Consider the following 26,629-nt stretch of genomic DNA (forward strand, 5'->3'; position numbering starts at 1 on the left):
GAGTTAGGAGAGCTATGTTATAGTTTGAGCTCACAACCAAATAGTTCATAATCTTGGATAACCCATTTCCTTTCTCTGGGTCTCAATTTCCCCATCTGTAAAATCAATGAGCTGAGTTAGATGATCTTTAATCTACCATCTATCCCTAAACGCTTTAACTACCTCGTGATTAATACAAGGATATTAGACACTTTTTCAACGTCAAGGTGAAAAATAGTTTAGCAGGGCATGGATTAGTGGAGATGTTTCAAGCACAACAAATCATAGCATATTGACAACCCTGTCTTCTAGCTAATCTTAAATCTGGCCCTGGCTTAATATCCACTAACCGTTCTGTTCAAAGAGAATATCTGGGCTCATGTATTATTCCCGCCCTGAATCCTATAACAAGATACCCTCTTGTTTGCATGAGTAAAAAGTCAATTGAGAAGCCAAACGAGGTGACTTTCAGTGTGTGATCCAGCACCCCAATGGACTTCTCTTATTTCATGGTAAGAGCCTTTAAGAAATTCTCTAGATTTGGGGGGATGTTATATATGTTTGTCAAGGGTTTCCAAAAGGTTAAGAAATGTCTCTTTATTAAAAGAACTCAGTACAATGACTGGCACATAGTAAGCAGTCAGTGAACTTCTGTAAATGCAGTGGATGAACCTTTCTTGGTTGTTAATTTTACTACTCCAAAGAACTATATAATTCCTGGAACCATAAGGAGATGCATGGGTAGAATGGAAGTACCACAGAATCTCTCAGGTTTGTTGTAAAACTCAAATAAGGAGATGACGTTTTGCAAACTATAAAACCCTGGTTAAATAAAATTTAGGTGATGTGGTTACATATATTTTCCTCTGAGAATGTTCTCCCTTTCTTCTTTACCTTGCTATATTACCCTTGTTTGACAATGGTCAGAATTTAGTACCTAAAAATAGTAATAGCTTGAAACATTGATTGCAATGCTGAGCAAGTGAATATTAGAAGCTCAATACCTTGAAAAAAAGACAATTAAATAAATTTTCATCAAGGTGCAATGGTTTAGACCAGCTGAGCTCTAAAGACATTAATTCAAGTATGAAATCTAGCCAAGCAATGTCAGGAGGTGAACCAAAGCATCATAAGCAGAGAGCATGAGGACTTCACCTCAAACAGTCTTTTATTCAGGGTTGAGAGGCTACATGCTCTTAAGTGTATGTGTGCACATGTGCATGTTTGTGTGTGTGTTTAAATTTTCCAACTCCATACAGTATTTGCATAGCTCTTTGAAATAAAGTGCTCTTTACAGAGAAAAGAAAATTCCCTTCTGAGAAATTTATCCGAAATTAGGATTTCTATCTTTATAATTACTTTTCAGGTATTGACACTTTCTGCTCCTGCAGAAGTCTATATACCATTGATTATTTCTATAAATCAACGGAAAATAGATTTTGCCAATGTTGAGTACAGAGCATGTCTTGTGTTTGTGTGGTTAAGTCTTTGATCACAGATATAATCTTAGATTATTAATTCATACACTATTAAAAAAAGAAAACAACTAGGGTAAGCAGTTTTCCTCAAATTCATTACCAATGAGATGAGGGCGCCTCAAGCTCTAATAGGTCCTTGAGCCTCTTCACTCCTACCGAGTGTTGTAACTGCTCTTATTTCCACAAGGTTTCACTGGCTTCCTTGAAATCCCCTGGAGCCTAGTCATGATCGTGTGGGATAATGGGATAACCAGGAGTTCATAAGCCTCGCTGTTTTTTGTCAGGTAGCTGGGTTAACTGAGGCAACACTGAGTCCTTTCTGAATGTGCTCAGTTATCTCAAAACTGAGCAGCTTGATTAAGGTTGGAAGTTACAAACATTGGTATGAGGATTGACTATATCAAAATCACCTTTAAAATTGTCTTTAAAATATAGACTCCACTAAATGAATGATCATATCCTGGCTTGAATCCTGGAACAGAAAAAGAACATTAATGGAAAAACCGGTGAAATCTGAATAAAGTCTACAGTTTAGTTAATAGCAATATACCAGTCTTCACTTCTTAGTTTTGTGAACTGTACCATGGTTATATAAGATGTTAAGATTAGGAGAAACTGAGGTGAAGGGTATAGGGGTACTCCCTAAACTAGCTACACAACTTTTTTGTAGATCTAAAATTATGAAAAAATAAGTTTACTAAAAATACAGAATCCATGTTCCTATATCAAAATGAGCATGAAACCTAAGAATCTATTTTCGAAAACAAAAACAAAAACAAAAACCTTATGTAACTCTGAGTGCAGCCAGAGATAGGACTCATGGATGGGAGATGGAGGAGCCCTCCCAATCCTAAAAAATGCTATTAATTCACAGGTCACCTGGATCAGGTGTTTGTATCATCTATGCCATTGGAAGTGAACTTTGGTCTTGCGTTAGAATCTCAGGGGAGAATTTTCAAACTCTAGATTCCATGACTCCCTAAATCTATTAAATCACAATCTCAGGGGGTGGGACCCTGGTCTATATAGTTTTCTAAAAGTATCCCTAAGTAATTCTGACATACAAGCAGAATTGACAGTTACTAAAATGCAAGTTTCATTTAAGGGATAAAAAGAAGATTCAGACAATCAACTACTATAGTAATAGCAATGCCCATGAATTCAAGTACATAAACAGCTGCAACTAGAAACTGAGTAAAGTGTAACTCTCTATTTCCTGAATATCCCAAATTCTCTGGGATTCTGTGGAAATATTTTTATTTAATATCCATATAAAAATGGCTCAGACTGTTGGAATTCCAGCATCTCTTTCATCACTCCTAACAATATTTCCAAGATTTGTTTTGGTTCGTGGTGATGAGGAAGTTTGTGGTGGGCTGTGCTACAACCAGCTTCTTCAAGGACAAGTTTTGCCCCTCATTCCTAGCACCTGTATGTTCAGGATCAAGATCAGGGAACCAGATAAGTAATCACACTTGGTGCACAAAGGGCTCAATATTTTTGGGTATAATCTGGGTGAAGCAAAGCAATTCAATTCTATTTCCCTTACTCTCATATACTGGCTTTACCCAAGTCTGCAAGTGGAATTTATCCCAGTACTTATGTTGGCCTCTGTTCCTTTGTGGGTGCTGATGGCTTCATGTATGCTAAAGGTTTATGCTTTCCCTTTTAAATCAGAGGAAAAAATTCCACCCATCTTTCAAAGCTTCATTAAAATCCTACTCTGTCTGTTAGGCATTTCCTGGCATCCCTCTTCTTCCTCTTTTCCAAACTGCAGCATTATATGTGGTACTATGTAATTAAGCAATTAAGTACACTCTGACATGTTGTTGTTCTCTGCCCTTTCACTTGTGCCAGGAGGCAGTGAGACATGGTGGAGAGACGGAAATCATTGTAGCCATTTAAAACCAGGTAAATGCAATCTGTACCTGAGACTTTTGTTGTCCTCCTGATAATTAAGAGACACTAACACTTATTTTAAAATGCTATTGTTTAAATAGTAAAGCATATATAAAAGTGTCTAGTGTATGATTCGGGGCTACTCAATAATTATCAGTTTTTAATTTATTTATTTCCTCATTTATATTTCTTCACTCAGTGCTGCATAAGTGCTAAATTTATAATAGTACCTAATATCTGTGGAAAACTTTACAGTTCCTAAACTCATAAAGCAATCTGGTGAAATATGTATCCAAGTTCCATTTTACGAATGGGAAAGGTGGTGCGGTCCTAAAAGGTTAAATACCTTCCACAGGCCACAACATTTATGGGGAAGTCTGCTAACATAGCCTGGACCTTGTGGCTCCAGTGCCAGGACTCCCTCCAGGGTATTACATTAAATATTTTGTAAATTGATTAAAATAACTCATTCATCCAAAAGTAAAGGATTACCTTCTATGTGCCAAGACCTCAGCTAAGCATGCAGGATATAGTAATGAATGAGACCAACTTAATCTGTGTCCTCGTGGAATTTAGAGACCAGCAACTGGGACAATGACTCATCAAGTTTAGAGCAAATGGACCATCTGTTTTGATGCCGAACCCTTTCTTGCTAACTCCTATACTGTGGAGCATTATTATAAGAGTGATGGGTTAACCAGAGGCTGCCACACTTCTAATATCTGTGGCCCTCCTAATCAGTAATACTCACTGACAGTATTGGTGGCAGGACTAAAATGAACTCGCTCTTCTGTCCATCAAACCTGCAATCTTGTCCTCATTAGCATATGTCAGAAACTTCCAGAAGCTAAGCACTATAACAAGACAGATTGCTACAATTATTAGAAATAATAATCATTAGTGTATCCTCTTCTTCACATGAGAGAAAGACAGAGAGAAAGACCTTCTTGTACAGAGAGAAAGAGCTTCTCTCACATAAGACTTAACGTTCCCTTGGGCAAAAGTGCATCCCAACCTAGAAATGTCCTCACTTGTGCTTGGTGTCTTGTCACAAAAGGGCTCTAAAAGACCCTCAGCAATGGGTGTCATGAACAGCCTGTCTCTACTGCCATAGTATTCGGCTATTGGTTGTGTTTGTGTTGAAACGACTTTCAGATGGAGGTATGAATCTGCCTCTCCTCAACCCTATGTATGCCCCAGATTGGGGACATTTGCTCTTCCACTGAGAGTCATGGCTGATGTGAAGCCACAGAGCCAGCTTTCCACCACTCTGCTGGTCCAAGATTCAGTAATTCTAATACAGGATTTCTCTAGATACCTACCTTCAAGTACTTGCTACTTCTCTCATTGGCCCATTTTCCCCAGCTTCCACCAGCTTAGAGCTGTATATGTTCTGGGAGCAGGATGTTTGTGGAAATATTCCCTACCTTAAAAAAAAACTAACACTGCATCCAAATTTTGTCCTTTTTATAACCTAGCTTTTTTTTGTTTTCTTTCTCTTAAAGAGGAGTGTCCCTCAGGGCATCTAGTCTACCATGTTGCTGCAAGACAAGAGCTGGGCAAATCCCCTGCCCTTTTAGGGTCTCAGTAACCCCAAGAGGAAAATTATAGGATTTAACGGTATCTCATATTTCCAAGATTATTTGACTAATAGTAACAATGGAAGAAGTAATGATGAAAACACAGTTTAGCAGTTATGGTAAGAAAATAAATTTTGATAATTTAGAAGTTGCCTCAGGGAATAGAAGATACCCTGGAGGTCATTCTCAATAATTTTTTTGCACTGTTGCTCTGGTTAATTAAAGGACTTTACCATGTTTTGCTGTATGTGATTCGTCTCCTCAAAGCGCTCTTTTCAATTTGAGTTTATGTGTAGCAGCTTGTCTGTGAATTAATCCTACAATTACCATATAAAAACAAACACACACACAAACAAAAATAGCTAGCAATGATTGTAATAGTGTACCAGCCTCAATTTTCATTTTTCAAGGCTTGAATTCTTAAAATTTTTGATTCCCAGTACTGTATAGACTCTAAAAATATATCCCATATCTATGTACATGTCTATGACTGATTTTCTAAATTGGTCCAGTTTGACCAAATAGTTTTAAGATGAAAGCTTGAGAATTTAAGATAGACACAGGGTTCAACTCTTAAGCCATTATGGAATATTGGGTGTTTTTTGGTTAAATTTGCCATCAAGTGGTGATTGTGTGCCTATCAGAGACAGAAAGAAAACATAATCTAGGTTGGGGTTGGGGTATACTCTTGAAACCAATTATTACAGAGAGTGGATTAAGAATAATAAGGTGGGCCCATCACGAGACACTAAGCAGCAATAAAACCTGTTTACCCAGCTAAGTCAGTGCCATAACAGAACAGAGTCCCTGGAGATCAATGAGCATACCGTTTAATCAGCCCACTTGGAGTCATGTCACATGAATGGGTCCTGCACAGCACATGTGCTCAGCACCAGGCTGAGATGGAGCAAAGTAATCATTTTATACACCATTGGGCTCTTTCCATCATTGCTTCCCCATAATGCCCATCCTGGCCAGTGAGGCTCGGGGAACCAGGAATCATGTGTGAGACACCGAGAGATGGAGACTGAGCCAACCCCATAGAGGGGGTCCTCAGGTGCCAGGGATGGCACCATTTTGTTGGCCCAACCTGCACTAAAAATGGAATTGGGATGGAAGCTGAATAAGTACAATGATTTGTATTCCTAGCCCATTTCTCACTTTTGACTTGCAAACCTGCACCTTAGAACCTTATATGCAACGTAGATAAAATTAAACTAATACTCTTCTGTCCCATACCTGGTTTTGCTCCTGCGTTCCCTGGCACAGCAAATGACAGGCCCATCCACCTTGTTTCAAATCTAACCTCTACCCTTTTCAGGAGGTAAGGGAATCCATCTATTCTATGTACTATATTATCTCAGGAAATCTAAGGAAATAGTCATGGAATGAATGATTAATCAGGATACAAAAAAAAATTAATGCAATATACATTTTCATTAAGAAAAAAAAAAAGTTGAATCAGAAAAGACAAGCATCTGGGTTTTATCTGATAGAAATTACTCAAACCAAAGAAGAAATAAGCCTCTTCTGTCAATGTATTAGTTTCCTATTGCTGCTGTAATAAATTACCACAAACTTAGTGGCTGAAGACAACATGTTTTATTACCTCATACTTCTGGAGGTCAGAAATCTGAAATGAGTTTCACTGGGCTAAGTTCAAAGTGTTGGCAGGGCTGCATTCCTTTCTGGAGTCTCTGAGGGAGAACCCATATTATTGCTTTCTGGCTTCTAGAGGATGCCCACATTCTCTGGCCCGTGACACTCTTCCACCTTCAGAGCCAGCAATGGCCAGTCAAGCCTTTCCATGCTGCCATCTCTCTGGTTGTGATCCTTCTGACTCCCTCATCCCCCATTTAAGGATCCTTGTGATTACATTGAGCCCATTGGAATAATCCAGGATAATCTTTTTACCTTAGGGTCAACTGATTAGCAACCTTAATTGCAACTGTAATCAAAATTTCCCTTTGCCGTAACATAGTCACACATTCTGGAGATGAGGACAGGGACATATCTGTACGGCCATTTTTCTGACTACCAGAGCAGAATAGACTGATAAACACAAATTTCACAGTGTCATATGAGAAGAAATTATCCTGATCATGAAATGTCTTGATGAAATCCGTGTCCTCCATAAGCCCTCTTTCCATCTTGGCATGTTGAAGTGAAACCCATTCTTCGAGGGTTACCTTAAATGCCACCTCCTCTGTGACTGGCCTTGTGGGTATCTGTGTCTTCCTCCTTGAATTTCCACTGGATTTTATTTATATAGCGAGTCACTTTAAATCTTGTATAATGGATAGATCTACTTGCATAATGTATCTTTTCTCATTGAATGTAAGCTTCTAGAGGGCAAAATTTATTTCTGAACCAATATTAATGTGCAATTTCTTCATAACACTCATGTGATTTTGGGAAGACACTCCACTTCCTGGGGTCTCAGTTTCCCCATAAATTTGTCAAATTTCCTCACAACAAACATTAAGCACAAGCACACATGGCTCATGGGGGTTGCTCAATGAATGTTATTTCTCTTCCCCACATATGTGTGTGATAAACTGACATATATTTGTGTGAGGAAATATTCTAGGACAAGGAGTTTGCACCTATACATTTTTTCCTAAATGACTGTGAGCTCTGCAAATGCAGGGACTCCCTTCTATGTTCACTGCCATGTTTCTGGTCCCCAAGTTCCACTTAACAATAAATATTTGCTGAAGTAATGAATAACTCTTAGTACAATAGATAAGAACATTTCTCTGTCTTCCAGGGGTGTGTTCTCCTAACCACATACCTTGTCACAGATTTTCCTGGTTCATCTGACTCAGTCCATATCCCTAAACCATCCATTCCCATATACAAAACAAACCCTGACAAAGTTAAAGATCTTTGCTTAGCTAAAGCTTTAGACTTTTTCAATCTGCTTTCCTCCTGCTGCCACTACCCCTCCCTGCAGACATCCACTTTTCTCCCCTTATGGGAAGGCAAAGACAAAAAAGAAGTGTAATTCCTAAAATGAATAATTGATATTTCTTCAGAGCGATCTACCCTATTCTACTTGTTCTCTTAATTTACTCAGTTTATACCATCTGATGACAGAAGCCCATTGTTTTGCTGAAACATTAGCTTCACAAAGTCATTTCACTCCCATCTGCAGCACTAAAATTAATGATTCCCTCTGCAACATCTGTTTAATTAACTATCGGCACCATAGAAGAGGCGTCCAAATACCCCAGCGACTAAATCAGGCTCAAATTAGGGAAATACGACGTTAAATTGTATCAGGGAGAAGCCGAGTTTATCCTTCCGAGCACTGGCATTCATTAGCTAGCAGCCAACCCATGCATCTTCATAATGAAGTAGTGTCAACAGTGCTTGGCTGTACAGTTCTCATTCAGGGGCTGCACAGGTCCCTCCTGTCATGCTCACTTTGGGGAGTTCGAAAGAGGGTCTTAGAGAGCCCCAGAGGTAGCACATCATTCCATCATCTTTGTTCCTGGGAAGAGCCATGGAGCTTCAACTGGGCATGTGCAGGCTGAGGGATTCTGGGAAACAGTGGTAATGGAGACATTTGTGAGTCATTTCTGTTAGTGGTGGTCCATCTTCCCTGAATCATTTTAGTAATATTTGCATACTTACTTGCATTGATCTACATAAGCAGAAAACTTGTCTGGCCTCTTCAGATGTACTGGAAAATCTCTATAGTTCATTAATTGGAGAGATCTTTGTTGAACAAAGATCTGCAAAGAACCTACTATGTTCCAAGCATTGTACTAGGCACCAGAGAAAGGCAAATTAGACACACATCCTGCTCACCGATAATTTGCACCAGATAGAGTACACTCTAACCATTAGCATAAACCTGTGTGTTCTCATCTGTGAATATAGAAATAATATCAACTAGAACTGCTCTAGTTGTGGGAGTTAGAGTGAACTGGATATCATCCCTACCCTCACACAGTTTGTAAGTTTGTGTACCCACACACACACCAACTGGAGTACCAATTTGAATACAAAGAATAAAGCAAGCAATGTATCAGGAGAAACAGGGATCGACAATTATAACTGTTCAGAAGGGGTGGACAGTCCTATTTAATTTTGGGAGTGGTGTAAAAGAAAGAGTCCGAGGAGCAGATGTCCCATTAGCTGGTTTTTTGAAGGATGATAGGATTTGCATATTTAGCTAAATGGAGAAAAGGCAATTTAGAGGTAGAGCAAGACAGAAAACTGTTGCAGAATCTGGGAGCAGAGAGTCATCTAGTTCTGTGGATGGAAAGGATGCCTGCAGAGAAAAGCCTTTACTTTCTATTGCCCTCCTAGTCTCTGGCCCAAAGCTGGCGTGAAGAAATGAGAGTTCCCTAGGCCGTAGCGAAGGAGATCCTTACTGAGCTACAGGTGCCTGCTCTCTCTGTTCTTTGAGTTCGCCACACTGTGCCGACATGAGCACCTGGTCTCCCTACCTGAGTCTGACATTTTGAACAATCATCTGTCTGACTGGGCTTCTCTCTCAGACTGTGGTCACCACCATGCTTCACTTTAGCTTTACACTAAACTTTGACTTTAAGCACAGACTACCTAGTTGGTTCTTGACACCCATTTTCAGGATCTCCCTGACTATAATTAACATGTATATCTCTCTTAAGTTATAGTATTCAGATGTAGATGCAATTATTTCCATGCTGTTCAACCAACACCAAAGACCATGATAAACACTACTTCTTAAACATTGATTAATTCAGTCTGGGTTCATTTTGTACACCAGAGGAAGACTCACTGAAAGCAGGACTTGAAGTGTGGATGGGGAAAAAGTCTTCTTGGCCAACTACCAAGCCGGAGTCAGAAGCAAACAAGGTCAGTGAAGGAGAGATTGCAACAGCTGGAAATTGAAGTTCAGGCTCTAACACCCTCTGGAAACATACCAGTCCATTGCACAGGTTACCCAAGATGCAGCCATGTGTTTGACTCGACACCAGCAAGACACAAATCTGGTGGCTGATTCAACAAATTTTCCACTTTGTAGGGTTTTTTTGTTGCTATGGTGACAAATGTGGTGTGAAATTGCAAGTTGGCAAACTGTACGGTGAGGGAGCTCCTGAGAGCAAGGGCCCGGCAAAGCCAAAGACGTGAGAGGAGCTGAGGAAACAGAACAGGGGCAGAACGGACCAAGAAATCATGGAGCTTCCCCACAGGAGCATCCTCACGACTTTCCCTTCCACGACTGCTGCTAAGTCTCCAGATCTAAGCAGCCATGTGAGACAGAATATTAGATGCCAGATGCGCACATCTGTTAGTTGTCACATGCACGAAAGGAAGGATGTCATGTAAAGTTCTAAGTTTATTTTTTAAAGAATTTCTGAAGTCTGGCAACTTCTAGCAATGAAAAAGTCCTAATGAATTAACATCATTATATCAGCGTTGTTGCCTAGTTGTTGCCTGCAGGGGACAAGAGATCTTTTTCCTCCCTCCTTTTTTTGTTCTCCTGCTCTACAAACCATTGTGACTCATTGACTCAATGAGTCAATAAATACATATTTAAATACATATTCCACCTAAATTGGTCAAGAGGCGGGGATGTTTGGTGGAAAGGCAACCGGGCTGTAATGTAACGTCAATAGACCTGGACTCCAGTTCTGCTTCTTCTGCTTAGTCATAGAATGTATTTGAGCAGCTGATCTAAGACTCAGGTTTTATTTGTTTGTTTCATTTTTATCTCAAAAATGGTGGGGCTTCCCTGGTGGCGCAGTGGTTGAGAGTCTGCCTGCTAATGCAGGGGACACGGGTTCGAGCCCTGGTCTGGGAGGATCCCGCATGCCGCGGAGCAACTAGGCCCGTGAGCCACAATTACTGAGCCTGCGCGTCTGGAGCCTGTGCTCCGCAACAAGAGAGGCCGCAATGATGAGAGCCCCGCGCACCGCGATGAAGAGTGGCCCCCGCTTGCCGCAATTGGGGAAAGCCCTTGCACAGAGGCGAAGACCAAAACACAGCCATAAATAAATTAAAAAAAAAAAAAAAAATCTACCTACTTGAAGAATGTGTTTTTCCAGGTGTTAGATATAGGAATAAAAGTTTCCATTTTCAACTTAACCTGGTAAAATAGTCCCACGACAAAAGAAAAAAGTCACCCATAAAATGTTTAAAAAAAAAAAAAAAATGGTGGTAAAAAAAATACTTACTTCATAAGGTTATTCTGATTATCAAAAGATATAAGGGTCATAATGCACTTAGTACAGTGTTTGTCATAAGATAAGTACTCAATACATTTTAGTTATTAAGGTTAGGATCAGCTAACTTCTAGTATGTGGGGTGTGGGCGTTCACTTCTTTTTTTTTTTTAAGTGAAAATTAAGCCTTATTGTGATTAATGGGAAAAGAGTAAAAAGGGACTTTTTTTTTTTTTTTTTACTTCTCATATGTAATGACAATGACTAACTGAAACTGTCTGGGGGTCTGACCCCCAAAGTTGGGATGCCCCAGAATTGGTGATTCAGGCACAGATGATGAAAGGAAGTCCAGGATGACAAACAAAAATAATCTCCAGCTTGGACAGTGACGGGAGACAGGAGGACAATCTAGAAAACATGTTAACATCAAGACCTAGGAGAATATTCAGGCAGGAAAACAGATGGAGCGTAACCTTGGAGACTCCAGAAGGCTTCCTAAGAGATCCAGATATGGAGGCAAATATTTGACATCAGGCTATCTGTCTGCAGGAAAGTTTCAGAGCGAGTTCAGAGCAGGGTTCAGAGCAAGTTTCTAGAACCTGGATACAGAAGTTACAAAAGGAAGACATGACCTAACAGTGACAAATATGAGTCTAGAGCAAAAAGGTAAGCACAGGGGAAAGGCATATTGCAACAGGTTCTAAAAGGGAATAAATGTCTAACTGTTGGAAATATTCCAGAAATGTTAAAAATACATTTGATCAGGAGCTTAAACAATGAAATAAAAGTCATAGTTCTATTTTTATGCATTTGTGAAATACAGAAAAAAATAATCAAAGTAGAAAACCAAAACATAGAAGACCTATGAGTGTAATAATTGCAGTCTTAATATTTATCTACCACATCCAAGTACTTGTGTTTGTTTCCTTTCAAATTGGAGGGGTCTTTGTGGGGATTACAAAGCAATGACTATAATTTTGAGCATGTGAAACACTGGTCTTAGAAGTCCATGTTTGGATCTTCATTGCATGGTTTGAGAATGAGGTGGTTTGGTTTCATTTGTGTTCTGGTCACTTGTATTGTTTCCCCTATAGCAAGAAATGGGGTCCCACAGAGGACCTTAATTATTGGTTTGTCAGTATTTGTGTAGGGAGGCTAGGGAGAGACAATGACAGAGAAAGACCACTGAGAAGCGGGAAGAACTCTGACACAAGTCCAAATATTCCTACTAGAGAGATTTTAGCCAGAAGATGAGGAGATACTGGGTTCTCATATCACACTAAACTAAAGCACTGAATATAATGGATAACCTTAAAGAAGCTGGTTATCATTGTAAGGCTTAAAGTTGGTATAGAAACAAACATTTGGGTCATTTGCATTTAAGATCAAGAACACAATTATCTTGAGCTATAGCTATAGGCAAGGTTTTCTGAGAAAACTTATAGATAATAGAACTAAATTTTACTTAAAATATGCTCACTCAATACTTGCTAATTAATAATGAATGCAAAATGAATGATTTTTTTTCTGTATTAGCCTGCCCTTTAGACTAAATGGACACAAAGGTACATTACAATCACTTCCAATTTGTATCTTAATTGCAGTTTCAATCATTTCAGCAGCTGAAACTACACACAGGAGAAGAAAAATGAACCAATGACATTTCACACCTTTTCTGTGATTGACAAGGTGTTCTGATATGGAGATGTGAAAATATTTAGTATGTGTCCTGTACATTGGTTTCATATAAATTTCCCATTTAAACTTCACTATTACCTTATCTAGTAGGTAAGGTAATATTTTCTCTATTTTACAGATGGGAAAACAGAGCATGACTCCAATGTTACTTGGCTACTAAGTGGAAGTGCCAAATTTATGTTAATCCCAATCCTTTGCTCTTATCTACTACACAAGGCTATCTGAAATGATAAAGTACTAAATAACTGAGATTACTAAGTAACTGAATGACCCTAAAATTGGTTTTTTTGGTTTTAAAAATTGTTTAATAAAATTATTAGAATTTTCCCATACCAACACTAGACTGGGAATTCAGATACCTGATCTGCTGTCAAAACTGAGGACCTCTGATAAATATAATAATCTCCACTGACCAGTTTCCCTATATATCAGGACATGAGCTAGATAAATTCTAAGGCACAATCTTTGGTTTACAAGAAATAAGTACTTTGTAGACCTTGAGAAGCATCCTTTCCCCCAAAGGAACTCTGAGTTGACTTTGAAGCCATTTTGTGTGGGTCAATTTATGAAACCATAGATTACTCACATTCTGGTACTGGAAAGCCATTTGGCTGGTTATTGAACTATTCCATACATCTGCATTTCGTGTCTTGCCATGATGTGTGTATTCTTTAAGGCTAGGCATCTTGTCAGCACTTCTCTTCCCTCTTACGGAATTTTGGGATTAATACACAAATGCCTGTTCAATGAAATCTTGACTGCTCAATGGGCTATTTTTTGGAGTTTCATTAATCATGCTTTGCTTACTAAACACTACATTTAACATAATAAAATGGGAGCTATCTCATAATCCAGACTTCAGATATTCTAATTGGCCTTCTGTATTTGTCTGTTTGGGCTGCTATAACAAAGATACCATAGATCTGGTGGCTTAAATTACAAAAATTTATTTTTCACAGTTCTGGAGTTGGGAAGTTCAAGATCAAGGCACTGGTAGATTTGGTGGCTAGTGAGGGCCTGCTTCCTGGCTCATGGACATCTCTCTGTGTCCTCACATGGTAGAAGGGGGCAAGAGAGCTCTCTGGGCTGTCTTTGATAAGGGCACTAATCCCATTCACGAAGGCTCCACCCTCATGACTTAATCACCTCCCAAAGATTCTACCTCCAAATACCATCACGTTGGGGATTAGGCTTCAAAGCATGAATCTGAAGGGCACACAGACATTCAGTCTATAGCACTTTCCTATAGATTATATGAATCAGCAAGAGCCATAAACCTGACTATATTTTTAATTACTCCAAAGTTCACCAAGCTATGCATGAGTTCGTCTATACAAGGGATGACAAATATGTGCTACACTGGCATCCTCTCTCTCATCTGTTACTGAAGGTGGTCATTTTTAATCAATCATAGTACAGACACATTACCACACTTTTTAGACCTCAATAAAGAACCACAAGAGTCTCCCTATCTATTGATTAAAGATGGTACATAAACTGAAATGTACTTACCTTTTCTAGGTTTTCAGAAAAAAATGTTAATAACCCACATCAGACCAGGGCCACGATATTGGACCAGAAAATCTTTTTTTCTTAGGGGTCAATATCAATAAGCATTAAGAATCAGAGGGCATCAGGCTCTCATCTCTTCTGAAGAACTGTATGAAATATGGGGGAAGTCAAAGTGAAGAATGTACAGGAGCTGGGTAGCTGTCCATAGCTTGATATTTGCTATTGGTCTCGTTTAAGCTGTTGGGAGCATTTTTCTTCCTGGTGGGAATTATAAACCTGGTACATACCAGGAGAGTCATAAAATCCCCTCTGGTATCTTTAATCAGTCATGACTAGTATATCTACCATACATTCTCCAAGTTTAAAATAGAATGAAGTCACATAATAATCTTTCTCCCAGCAGCTAGACTGCCTTTCAGCACAATGACCCACACTCTATGGCTGTATTAACAGATACGATCTCTTCTTTAATGGAGCTCAGCCATGGGGATTAGCTACCTGTAATGCAGTTTGGGCTGTCAAGCACTCTACCAAACTGCTAACACATTACAAGTTATAGGCATCAATTCTTTCTAAGTGAAAAGGCATTTCACATTCAAAACACTTCAAACGTAATAATGGGAAATTATCATGATGGATCCCCTTCAGCTGCCAAAAGGTAAAGAATGGAGAGAAAAAAAGACAGGCACCCAATCAAAAAATTCATATCAATTCTTCTTGATCTACCTGGGGCAGAGTAAACTCGAGTAGTGGATAACCTGTCAAAAAGATTGCAGAAGCTCAGCTGTGGATCAGAAGTGTTTCTGTTTGATGGGAGGAGGCAAATCCTAATAGGATAGGGATAGAGTCCAATGGCTAGAGTCAGAGTGGCCTAGGCAGTCCAGGAAGACCAGGAAGGTAACATGCATCATATTTAATTTCCCTCATGTTCAGTGTTACACTGGGACATTAAAAACACTCGGGGAATCTGACCTGGAACAGGATTCTGGAAGACAACTCCAACTAAGCAAGGGGAAGCTGAAATGTTCTGTGTTCCCTGTCCTATTTTATGTGGCCTTCCAAGTGTGGTCAGACCCTCAACTGACTATAGAATAAACCAGAGGACAGAGATGCTTATACTACCTGGCATTTTAGGTTTCATGTCAAAATTAAGAGTGAAACTGCTATTATTCCCATGTGACTCAATTATATTCATTCATTCATTCATTCACTGTTAAATTCATTTATTCAATTACTTATCCAAGTTTGGTTATATATTCATATGGGTGTACTAGATAATATGCATTTGAGGGGCTTTAAGAAAAACTGAGGAATCCAAAACACATCTGAAAAAAAGCTAAGCCAATACTTTCTGGTACCACTGCCACAGAGATAGTATAATAAGTATAATATTTATTCATCATTGTTCACCATTCAAAAAATCTTCTTGTTCAAATATTTGCTAGAATTGGCAAATGGGTTTCAACTAGTTGTTGGAGAGTTAGTTGTGTTGAGAAGGACCAATCTGTGCTTAGTGGGAAAGAGTGTTAGGAGTGACTAAAAATGTCTGCAGTGGGACGAAAGAAGGGTACGAAGCCCTCTGCCGACTCTACATCTCTAATCTGATTGCATTTCCATTTCAGTTCTCCTTCTTTTAAACCTTTTTTTTTTTTTTTTTTAACACTGCTACCAATTTAACATCCTAGCATTTGATGGCTGGATGACCTTGAACAGATAATTTAAAAATTTTTAATTTCAATTTTTTCAGAATATTTAAAGTGGAGCTATAGCACAGTGCCTTAACAAACAATTATTCAGTGCCTTCCAAACAATTTCAGGTCCAGGGAAATAAGAACATGTTCAATAGACAAGGTCCACACCCTCATGAAGAGGGACTGAAGGATAGTCAAAATAATCACACCAATACATAATCTTTAACTTAGGTGAGTGCTAAAAGAAAAAAAAAAACACATGCAGTAAATAAATCATATAAAAAAAGGGACTCTTTATTATCTGAGGTGGGGCAGGGGGAGTATTAAGTTTTCCTGGAGTAAATGAAGTTTAAATGGATATAAACACACATAGAATTAACTAGGGAAAGAAGCTTGTGAACAACATGTGCAAAGGCCCTGAGACAGTAAAGAAAGTGACTTCTTTAAGAAAGAACGACAAGCATGGTTAGAGGCTCAAGAAGAAGGGAAGAAAGGCAGCATGAGGTGAGGAGCTGGATCATTTAGGACATCTTATGTCATGTTGAGGATTTTGCTTTTTATTCTAAGAACAGTGGAAACGCATTGAAGGATTGTAAGCAGGAGATAACTATGATTGGATACGCATTTAAAAAAAATATTATGCTCACGGTATTATGTACATAATATTGGGGAAGGCAAAAAGAGGAAGCTGTTTTAAGTTTGCTTGTTTTTCTCCAGTAGCACAGGGGGGGAATAATGAAGTTATATAATTGCTATGATTAGACCAATGTTGTGAGAATAAAAATTAGTAGAAAAATTGACTCCCAGGATTAGTCACAAAAAGACCAGGTCTATGATTTTAAATTATTGCAAAAAACTAATATTTATTTACTACTTATTTGGGGCATTGCATTACGGTATGCCATGAACCAGAAAAATGCTTGGTCTCACTTAATTCTTATATGAGCCCTATCAAGTGGTCATTAATCTCCAGTTTATGAAAGAAACAAAATAAACACAAAAGGTTAAAGAAAAACACCCTGTGGAAAGCAGATAGGATTAGGCCTCTGTTTCAGGAGATGGAGAGAATTAACCCCCAGAGCCACAGCTGAGCTGCAACCCTGCTCCAGTCTCCTGACTCTGGCTGGTTCCCCTCCGCCCAGATACTCTGGAATGGGTCTTCTGTTCTGACCCTCTGCACTTTATTAATGCCTGCATATTCTCTGAGTCCACATGAAGTCCAGTTTTCTTGGTACCTGAATTCCCATCCTCATACCCCAGTGCATCTTCCAGAGAGGAAGCGACAATGCAGCTGACTAGAGAGACAGGAGGGATGAAGTTCATTAGAATCCGTGTTCTGCAAATGCCAATGATTATAACACTGATTCTCTTTACTCCTCTGTCTCTGCCAGAAGCCCGAAGGCGAGGACAAATTTTCATTCTTGTCAGAAAGTGGCCGAGGAAACCATGCCTATTTAGCCTCATTGGAGGATACAGTTTAGGAGACTCTGTTAAGACTGTCTCATTAGTCATACAGCATTTGCACATTGATGACTGAAGGCAGAAGATGACCTTAATTACATTATCATCCTAAACTTCATGTTTTCCTTGAGGCCCAGGGCACAAAGGGAGAGGGACGGAGGCAGCAGCTATGGGCCAAGGATAGAAAACTCCTTGATATTATGTGACTGGTAATTAAGAGATAGGGGTGGGGAGAGGGCATGAAAAAGGAAGACAAATAACATGTCTTTCTGTTTCCCAGGCACTAAGCTATGCATTTGTACACATTTTATATAAAATAATTAGTAAGGATACCAGTGAATTTATATTACAAAAACACTGATGAAATATGACAATAAATATGTTTATTTTAATGTTTTGGGGTTTGCAAAGCACTTTGAAATAGGAAGGCATGTTGTGTTGTGGTTTAAGGGGGCTAATCAATAACATACCTTTCTTTCCCTTAAGTTCAGAAATAACAGAAATAGTTCCAGAACTTAGACAGGTGGGAATCAAAATACAAGTTTGTTATTGTTAAAGCAGTTATTGCAGGACATGTTTTGGGCTTGAGACCATTATCAAGCTTCCCTATAAAGCACCTTCTTCCCAGATTTACCCTTACTCACCTGGGTACAGGCAGAGGGGCAAAGGACAGGAAAGTTAACTCACAGGGGCACCTGGAGGCATGATGTTCCCAGGAGCTCCTACCTGGAATCCCTTCCCGCATCCCATCATTCGTCCCTCCTCCTCCTGTGGGGAGAAGCTGGCTGTGGGCAGAGCCCTGAAGCATTCTCCTAGAAAAGTTCCCTCTGGAAACATGAAGTGGTAAGAATAAAGTTTCTGCAATCACACAGAGAAGTTTAAAAGCATGGGCTTTAGAGGAAAACAGGCCAGACACTTAACATGTTACCTTCTATAATTCCCTAAACAAGTCCCTAAGCCAGGAATCATCATTTCTGTTTATAAATAACTGATGCTGTCTTTATTTAAAATGTTGATGTTTTTGTGGTATATGAAAAATAAAACAAAAAGTGAATATAATAAAAAAGAAACAGACTCATAGATATAGAGAACAAACTAGTGGTTACCAGTGGGGAGAGGGAAGTGGGGAGGGACAAGATAAGGGTAGGGGATTAAGAGGAACAAACTATTACTATGTATAAATAAATAAGCCACAAGGATATATTGCACAGCACAGGGAATATAGCCAATATTTTATAATAACTATAAATGGAATATAATCTACAAAACTTTTGAATCTGTATGTTGTACACCTGAGACTAATATAATATTGTAAATAAACTATACCTCGATTAAAAAAAAGAATAAAAAGAAAAATAAAGAAAATGTTGATGTTTTGTTTTGTGTGGAGTCTTGGCATTTGTTTTGATTTTTAATATTTTTATATTTTTAAACTATATCAAAATACTATAGTATTAAAATATTTTGATCTTGATTACTGAGATTATGGTGCCCTAGCATACTATCTTGCATAGAGCAGGTCTCAGCGAAAGTTCTTGAATACATTGTATTGTGTTAAAAATGGTTTCTCTACCTAAGGGCCTAACAGTGTAAGATGCGGCAGTGTTTTGCAAATATTGGTATAGATTTGATATAGAGTATATGAATTACTGATAATATTCCAAATGATTTGAGGCTATACATTAAACTAGTTTAAAAATTTGATAGTTATGTATTTATTTTGATACACTTTCAAATATATAAACATATATGCATGCATATAATTACATTAAAATTTTAATTTCATTTATGTTATTGCCTAGGATGAGGTTAAAGAAGAAATGTTTCTACAAGTTGCTAAATATAAAGAGAATATTAAATAAATAAAGCATGGATAGCATGCAGATTTGGCAAAATATCTCATATGCACAGATAACTGGCATTTGAGATGCTCCATAAAACCATAATCACTTTAAAGTCAAACATTATAATAAATAAACTATAATAAATAGCCTAGTAGATGCAGGAAACATCAACAGCAGTTATTGAGAGAAAGGGAAAATTAATTCCAACTAGTGGGAATTTGGGAAGGCTTTAAAGAGGAAACAATTTTTGAACAGATGTGAGATCCTTCTCTAAAAATCCAAGGTCCAAACCACATGCTGCATTTTATTCTGGGGTCTAATTCTGTTTCATTTTGGCTGGCCACATCTCTAAGCCGTTCAGGAATAGCTGGTTGTGTTTCTAATCCCCATAAAGAATAATTTGTATTGCGCTTTAAGGTTACCTAGCTGGTGACAATAATTTCCCAGTTCTCCTTTAACACTGCCTGATTGTCTCCTAAATTTGTTTATGACTCATTTATAGCCAAGAACCCAATTAAGGGTGTTCATAACCCACGCAAGTGTAATCAGCAGCACCTGGAAACAATACCAGTGCCCCTCCCTCCACCAACACACACCCTTTTTTCTTGTAAATTTTACATCACAAAATGTCAGTCAGTTACAGACCCATTGAGTGAGGGTTGTAATGGGAGGGAAGGGCAGTGAGCTCTATCTGGGTTGAAGAAGATAAGCTGCATAAAGCAGCTGAGCATTTCTTTAAATAGCTGAACAGGAAAAGAACATGCTTCTGCTATTAATATCACCGGCTTGCCCTCCTGTCTTTGACGGAAACCAGCCTGAAACGTTGGGATGGGGGAAGTACAACTGCCCTATACCGAAGTTCAGCAAATTCAACCATGATTGTGCATCTGTCACCACTGCAGTATTGACGTTGTCCCTGGGGCAGAACCTGTCCCAGAGTATTCTTGGAATCTGTCCTCCCTTATATCCCCATCTCATCCAAATTTACCCATTTTTGTATTTTAATTTAATAGGTTACCTTGCTCTCACCTGGAGACTCTGAGTCAACTAAATCATAGGGTTGGCTAGTTTCAAGAGGCAACATACAAAGCCATACCTGGACTAGGCAATAGCTGCCTCAATTATAAAACTTATTTTTTTAATGCATGTGATCGTAACTAAAGTTTTAATTTAATTTACATGCTATTTTATTTATTACCAAGCCATCTATTATAGACTTATTATAATTATAGAAAGCAATAATGTATAAGATTACACAAATTATTATAGAAAGCAATAATGTATAAGATTCAACGGAGCAAAAGAGGAAAAAAAATTAGTCAAAATCATACAAACCAAAGATAATAGTTTTGTTGTAAGGATAGTAAAATACATCCAAAATGCCTTATGTAAAAAACCTTGTGGTTGGATGTGTTTCAGAATTTGTTTAGATTTTAGAAAGTTAATTTAGAGCATATTCATTATATGACATATCATCGCAGCTTCTGAGGCAGAATTAGTGAAAATTATGAATATTCACATTATGTGGTGCTAAGGTCTATAAATAAACTCATGTCAGTTCAGGTTAGGTTTTGTGGCCAAATGTGTTTTGGCAACAAAAATGAAAAAAATACATTTAATTTGCAGAGTGTTTGGATTTCCAAACTGAACATTAACGCTTACATTATTACTATTCTAAACTGCTCTCCGACATGATGAGTATATTATAAACAGCTTTCAATGCTCAAAAAAAATGTATCTACACTATCACTGAATGTCAAATTTTCACTGTTAAAATTTTAATACATACATATTTTAAAATGCAAATTATGCAGAAATGCAAGACAAAGATGATAAGTGCCATTTCATACCACTTTCAGAGACAACCACTATTAACTGGCATATACCTTTCTCTGCCCTCATTTTATATATATACAACCTGATATAAAATTATTTTTAAAAACTGGAACGATATTATGCATGCCGTTCTGAAAACTGATTTCTTTCTGTAATGTATTTTAGAAATATTTCCATATCATGACTATAGATCAGCCTCATTCTTATGAATGACCTCATAACAATACATGTAATGGATGATCTTCTCTCCCTCCCTTCTTTTCTTCCTTCCTTCCTTTCTTATTTTGACAACTGTCTATTTTTTCCAGCACTGTTCTAAGTACCAGGATTATGGAAAGAAATCAGTCAAAAATCCCTGACTTCAGGAAACATAGTTTCTAGTGGAGAGAAAGGCAATGAACAAGATAAAAGATACAGTTTATAATATATTAGATAGTAAGATGAAAACTGAATCATGTAAAGGGATAGGAAACATCAAGCTGAGACTGCACATTTAGATGGGGTGGTCAGGAAGGAAGGAAGGCAGGATGGCCACAGCTTAGAAGGTATATTTGAGTAAAGTCTTGAGATAAAGAGTAAGTGAAGGGGTGAGCCATGCAGATATCTGGAGGAAGAATAGTCCAGGCACAGGAAATATCAAACACAAAGACTGTGTAAGAACAGGCCTGGAATGTTTCAGTAACAAAAGGGAAGCCAGCATAGCTGGGGCCAATTAAACAGAGAGGAGAATATAGGAATATGTCAGAGATGAAATCAATGGTCAGATTCTGTGGGCTTGGTAGGCCATCAGAAGGACTTTGGATTTTACTGTAAGTGAGACGGGAGGTTTTCAAAAGGTTTGGAGCAAAGAAGGGAAAGATCTGGATTTTATTTTAAAATGATATCTCAGTGTGTTGAGACTAGATAGAGGATGCAGGAGGAGAATCTGGGAAACCATTTTAAGAGGCTATCGTGATGATCTAGGTGAGAAATGTCTTGGATGAATGTGGTAGCCATGGAAGTGGTGAGAAAGGAACAAGTTATGCATGCATTTTGAAGGTATTGGTGACGGGATTTGCCGATGGACTGGACATGGTAAGTAACAGAATGAGAGATGCCCAGTGCTTGAGCCACTGGAGGATCAGAGTTGCCATCAGCCGAGACTGGGAAGATGCTGGAGGAACTGGTTTGGGGGGGAATATTTGGAATTCACTTTTGACCATGTTAGATTTGAGATATATGTAGCACATCCAAGTAGAGATCTCAAATAAAGAGCTGAATTGAGAGGAAAGATCCAAGCAGGAGGTATATATTTATAAGTCATCAACATTTAAACGGATTTAAAAGGTAGGAGACTAGATGAGAATCTCAAGGGTGGAGTTTAAAAGTGAGATTTTATTAAATCATTGTCCAAGTTTTGGACATATCATTGTTTCATTTTTCCATTTATGTAAAGAATGGAACACTGTTAGACATATATTTTGAAGACATGCCTGATTGTTTTCTTAAGTCAGTCTTCTTCATGCATAATTGCTTGATAAGAGACATAGAAACAGATTGAAGTAAACATGGTGAATGATGCTTCATCAATGGGAGAATATTTTTGTTCTGTGAACACAATGAGTAGATTATGATGTGGCCTGGAGAGTCAGTGAAGTTTTCTAGAAGGAGATGACATTTAAACTGCATCCTAGGGACTTCCCTGGTGGCGCAGTGGTTAAGAATCCGCCTGCCAATGCAGGAGACACAGGTTTGAGCCCTGGTCCGGGAAGATCCCACGTGCCGCGGAGCAACTAAGCCTGTGCGCCACAACTACTGAGCCTGTGCTCTAGAGCCCGCGAGCCACAACTACTGAAGCCCACGTGCCACAGCTACTGAAGCCCATGCGCCTAGAGCCCATGCTCCCAACAAGAGAAGCCACCGCAATGAGAAGCCTGTGCACTGCAATGAAGAGTAGCCCCTGCTCGCCGCAACTAGAGAAAGCCCACGCGCAGCAACGAAGACCCAACACAGCCAAAAATAAATAAATAAATAAATAAATAAATAAACTGCATCCTAAAGGCTGCAAAGAAATTTTGCACTTGAAAAGAGTGGTATAGAGGAAAAGCACATTCAGGGTACAAAAGGAACATAATATGAACAGATATCAAATAAGGAAGGAATGTAAAATTCCCTAAGAATAACTGAAGAAACACATGGAATCCGGAGAGCAGCACGACATGGGAAAGTGAGTTAATTTGGGACAAGACCCTCAAGGCTTTTACATTCTAGCTAAGGAATTGTGTTGGAAATAGGAAGGGTTAATTTTAAGGGATAAGCACTGGATCCAGGGCTGCTGCAATAGCCTCTTTCAGAGATAAAAAGAGCTCGGACAACAACAGCAGTGTCAGGGCTAGTGGCGGGGGAGATGATTGTGACATTTCCACATCTAGGCCTGACCTTTCATTGATGCTCATTCCTCAACATTCTGAGCCGGAGTTTCCTGCCCCATCTCTGTGATTCAGTGCCACTCACACACAAGGCTGGGGTCTTAACTTTCACAGAAGTTATCTGATTAGTGAAGCACCTGATTTAGAGATGCAGTTTTGTTTTTGTTTTGAAAGCAGAGCTCTATTTATTTTCAAGCATGTATAGTAATTACGGGCGGCAGCCAGTGCAATGGAGATGACTACACACTGCAACCCTCTCCAGGCCCTTGTCCTGCCTCTCCCCTTGACCATTTTTAAGGTTAGCTTAGACAAGTCATCAAGAGTATATGAGCCTCAATTTTTTCACTAATGAAATGGGCTCCATAAACTCTCTTACCTACTTCAGGAAATGTGCTATGTGAATTAACTGAGACATACAAACAGATGTTCTTTGTAATTAACTCTACAAATGCATGGTGTTCCATTGAATTGGGCTAAAAAATAAATGATATTAGCCACTTCAAATTTCTTTTAGAACAAGAAACTGTATAAATAAATAACTAGATAAATAAGGTTCTGGCTATCGAAAGTTTTTAAGGAATCTGATTCAACAAAAATATATCAATGAATTGCTAGTGGCATTATGATGATCACAGGTAAAGTAAAACTGAAAACATCTTGTTGTCAATTTTTTAAGTATATATTTCTCTAATATAACCACATTATTTCTCTTACCAAATCATGTCTTCATAGGCATGGGAATGTAAATTTCACTCTAGCTCAAACTGAGTTCTAACAAAATCTGAATTAATTACCTTTTACTATTTAACCAACCCATTTTGTGGAGTGACAGTTTTATGTCAGTTGACTTTCTCATACAGTCCTTGTTCTTGCATGTTAATTCCTTAGAAGGCACTTGTCTTCTGAAACAAAAACTGGTTCCAAGAAAATAGGACCTTCCAAGTCAAAGGAAGACCCTCTGGATTTAAGAGATGTAAAGTAGATTAATTCAGATGGGATTGGGGAGAAGGACAGCTTCAAGCAGAATATTGAGCTGGGTTTTCTGTTGCAACCTAAGAAAGTCTAGCTTACAAAGGTTCTTTTAAAGACCTGGAATCAAGCTTTGGTGGTGTACAGTTCATGACTCATACTCTTTTTCTTTCTCCAATTTTATTGAGCTATGACTGACATATAACATTGTGTAAATTTAAGTTAAGTTGTACATGATGATTATATATATATATATTATATATATAGTTTTTTTCAGTTCTGTCCTTGTATTATTCTTCAGCTCCAGGATTTTTTTTTGCATCTATATTCAAATACATCTTCCAGCCTATAAAGACAGGTTTCAGCAGGTAAAGACCTTCTCCTGTCTGTTCTCCAGCTGATGCAATGACACCCAGAATTGCAGTTGTCCTGGGTTAGAATTGGTTACAAGGCTGTCACTGGGTCTGCAGTGTGTGGTCTGCAGATGTCAAGCTTGTTATCAGGGGCTCGAGTGGGCATGGATCCTGTCTATCTCTGGGTGAACTGGACTGCCTCCTGGTACCTTGTTCAGTAGGATAGCAATGGGACAAGTGTTCACTTCAGGGTCCACAGTTGAGATCTCAGACAGCCAACCTATTACCAGGTGTACATTCAGGCATGGCTCCAGCAGGTGTCTGGTAAGGCTGCTGCCTGATCACTGGAAGTGTCCCTAGGTAGGCAAGCCTAGCCCTGGACTGTGGCTGGGGGACTAGAACAAAGTCTCAGGGCTATTTCAGTCTCTGCAGCCAAGACTGAAGTCTGCAAACCTGGCTCCGGAAGCATAGATGGGTGTGTTGCTATCAGGTCCCTGGGCAGACTGATCTGGTCCCTGTCCAAAGCCGTAGGGATGCAGCTGATGATAGAGCAGTTTCAGGATCTCCTGAGATGTAGATATGGGTGTCTCCTGCCTGGCCCCTGTACAGGTAGGACTGCTCACAGACTGTGTCTGGGAAGGGCTTAAACTTAGTACAGGGCCCTTTCAAGTTCTCTAGGGGTGTATATGGATTATCTCCCACTAGTCCCCTGGGCCACAGTACTGCTCCGTGGACTGTGGCTGGGAGGGGCTGGAGCCAAGTAGAGGGCCTGTTCAAGCTCTCCTGGAGTGCAGGCTGAGGTGTCTCTTGCTTGGTCCCTGGAGTGGCAGGTGTGCTGGGGCACTGTGACTTCGACAGGGCTGGAGCCCAGTTACATGGTCCTTTCAGAATCTACAGTCTGACAGAACTGGTCGGTTTACCTCCAGGGGCTCTTGGACTGTGGCCAAGAGAGGCTGGCGCAGTTCACAGGCCACTTCAGGGTCCACAGCCAGGATCAAGGTCTGTATGCCTATTATCTGATACATGAATGGGCATGACCTCTACTGGGTCCCGTGGTGTATGGTTCTGGAGACACGACCAAAGCCAAACAGGGTTGTAGCTGAGTCTTCAGGGGTATGGAGCTCTTTCCATGTCTGTATCTGGGACCACGGTCAGCGAGTCAGCTTCCTGGGTGCCAGTCAGCCTTCTCAAAATGGCTCTCCTTGGTCTTGGACTGCACTGAGGTTTCACAACCTCCTACTTGAATCCCAAAGCTCCCACAAATGCACTTCTATCTGTTGATAGATGTTGATAATTATTGTTTTTGATGGGGGGATATAAGCGAAGGGCGTCTTATTTGGCCATCTTGCTGAGGTCACTTTGCTCTGTTTTTTAATTTCATTCAACAAACACATAATAAGGATTTGTCTGGGACAGCCAATTTGATAGGCCCTGAAGATATAAAGATAAATGTTTCTATTCCTCCAGAGGTGTGCTTTTCTGCTCTTTCCTGTACGACTGGATTATTTTAGACAAGAACTATAGTGTATAACAAAATAATGGGAGTACAGTAGATGCTCAATAAATTGCTCCTGTTCTTTGTTCATAATAGAGATTGGCAAGGTTTTCCTGCGTGTGAATTTGGACATCTCTGATTGGTTCACAGTCTTAGCAAAATTCATTAAACAGATAACCTGTGACGTTTTCACATTAGCTTATATATTACTCAAACCTCTTCAGGCACTCAAATGAGCTTCAATTCAATGAATGCTTGCTAAAGAT

Source organism: Eubalaena glacialis, chromosome 9 (assembly GCF_028564815.1).
Source record: "Eubalaena glacialis isolate mEubGla1 chromosome 9, mEubGla1.1.hap2.+ XY, whole genome shotgun sequence".
Taxonomy (NCBI): Eukaryota; Metazoa; Chordata; class Mammalia; order Artiodactyla; family Balaenidae; genus Eubalaena; species Eubalaena glacialis.